This window comes from Chrysochloris asiatica, unplaced genomic scaffold, assembly GCF_000296735.1.
Source record: "Chrysochloris asiatica unplaced genomic scaffold, ChrAsi1.0 scaffold00028, whole genome shotgun sequence".
Taxonomy (NCBI): Eukaryota; Metazoa; Chordata; class Mammalia; order Afrosoricida; family Chrysochloridae; genus Chrysochloris; species Chrysochloris asiatica.
In genome coordinates, this window is record NW_006408546.1 from 24,238,301 (window position 1) to 24,240,246 (window position 1,946).

General features: G+C 40.5%; 1 protein-coding gene across 3 annotated transcripts in view; it reads left to right on the top strand.

The window, feature by feature from the left end:
* GRM7 (glutamate receptor, metabotropic 7) overlaps positions 1–1,946 on the top strand; it is a 1,560,849-nt gene that overhangs the window by 586,443 nt on the left and 972,460 nt on the right. The window lies entirely within an intron of this gene.

The following is a 1,946-nucleotide window of genomic DNA, read 5'->3' on the forward strand; positions in this document are numbered from 1 at the left end:
GTTCTGATTATCAAGCTATCAAGGATAGGTCAAATGAGTACTATCTGTAAATTTGGGTGTTCTTGTGCACCTCCTCTCACTTCAAATTTGGATGCTTCACTCTCAGCTTGAGCCCCCTGTGGCTATGTCCTTGTCCATAGCTTCAGGTGTCCCCAGGTCTCACCACACTTTGGACCAATCAGCCCTTCCTCTTTTCTCTCTCATCTCCAGGTCACTGGGGCAGTCTGTGGAATGTTGTTAAACTCAGCCCATTTTTTTCACTGATGCCTTTCCCTTACTTCCACTCACTAGAAGTCCAACATGCGCACCAGCAAGCTTACATGCCTGCTCATGTGTTCTCTTTGAATTTCAGTCTTAGAGGGAGGTTTGTCTTGAAAGAACTGGATTGCTTGCCTTGATGGCTAACCATTTGATCTTTAATGAATTTCAGGGGAAACATTTTGTCTCCATTTCACAGATGAGGATGCAGAAACTCAAAGAGCACTGTCTTAATTCTCCAGAACTGCTGTAACAGTAATACTACAGTGAAAGACTTCAAAAAACAGGAATTCATTTTTCATATTCAGGGCAATAGCATTAGGGGAAAGCTCTCTCTCTCTTTGGCTCTAAAGGAAGATCCTTATCTCTTTCAGGTTCTATAGATTCTTCCTGTTCCTTGATTCCTTGGTAATTCTGACTCAGCTTCCATTCTTCACTCAATTTGTTATTCCTGCTATGTCTAATCTGCTCTTTTTATAACTCAGAAGTGATAAGGTTTAAGAAACTTATATGACCCATGAACATAAGGAAAAATCCTATTTTCAAATAGAATTACATCCACAGGTATAGGAATTAGATTCCAAAATACACTTTTAGAGGACACAATACAATCCTTTCACCAAGTCCTACATGAAGTGACTTACTTGAACACAATCTAAACAGAAGCCAGAAGCCTAGGGTCTTTCCCTTTTACTCGTCCGTTTCTTGCCTTCCCTCCCTTTCAGATGCTGACATTTAGCAGTTACCCTGAGCAACCCCTTAACAGTAATCAGTTTGTGTTGTTAGATGTTCAGGATAATTCCTCATAATATCTGGTATTATTAATTTTTTTTTAGCTTGCCTTCAAACTTTTCCAAAGTGCTGGGGAAAACACCAACCCCATCGATTCCTTAGAAAGTCAGATCTCATTAAGGGAAATATTTCATGCACTATAGAATTTGATTTAAAGAATGCCAGCTATTGTTGTTAAGTGCCTTCACTGAGTCAGTTCTGACTTATAATGACTGTGGCTAGCGTTTCATTGGAGTGGTTGGCGAATCTGAACTGCTCTTCAAAACTATGTCCCACTCATTTTAAATAACTAATGATTTGAGTTGACTTAAAACATATCAAAATTCCTTTGTCATCTGCCCCAACGTTACTTCCTGCTCTTCATTCTCTGGTCCACCATGCTCTGATCATAACTGACTTTTTCTTTGTTCCCCCATCTGTTCTTCTTCAGCTTGATCACATTCACTGTTCCTCTGCATCAAATTCTCATCTCTCAGATCTTTGTGGGACTGAGGCGTCTCATCATTCAGTGTGTAATCTACTTTCTCAAAGAAACTTTTCTTAATTAAAATGGACTCACTCTAACTATGGTCGTTGTGTGCTGTGGAATCCTGGTATGACGCTGAGGGTTAATGCACCAGACTGCAAAGCCATGAGAACTTCAAGCTCACCAGCTGCTCCTCAGAACCCCTGAACAGGGTCGTTATGGGTCGCAATCGACTCGATGGTACTTAACAACAACAAAAACAACAAACCCTGCAAAGTGTTTCCAAGGCTGTAAATCTTTATGGGAACAGAAAGCCTCATCTTTCTCTTGCGGAAGGTCTCTTAGATTTAAACCACTTTGGTGAATAGCTGAGGTCAACATCTTCTGTGCTACCAGAGCTCCTTCACTATTCTTGTTGTTGTTATGTGTC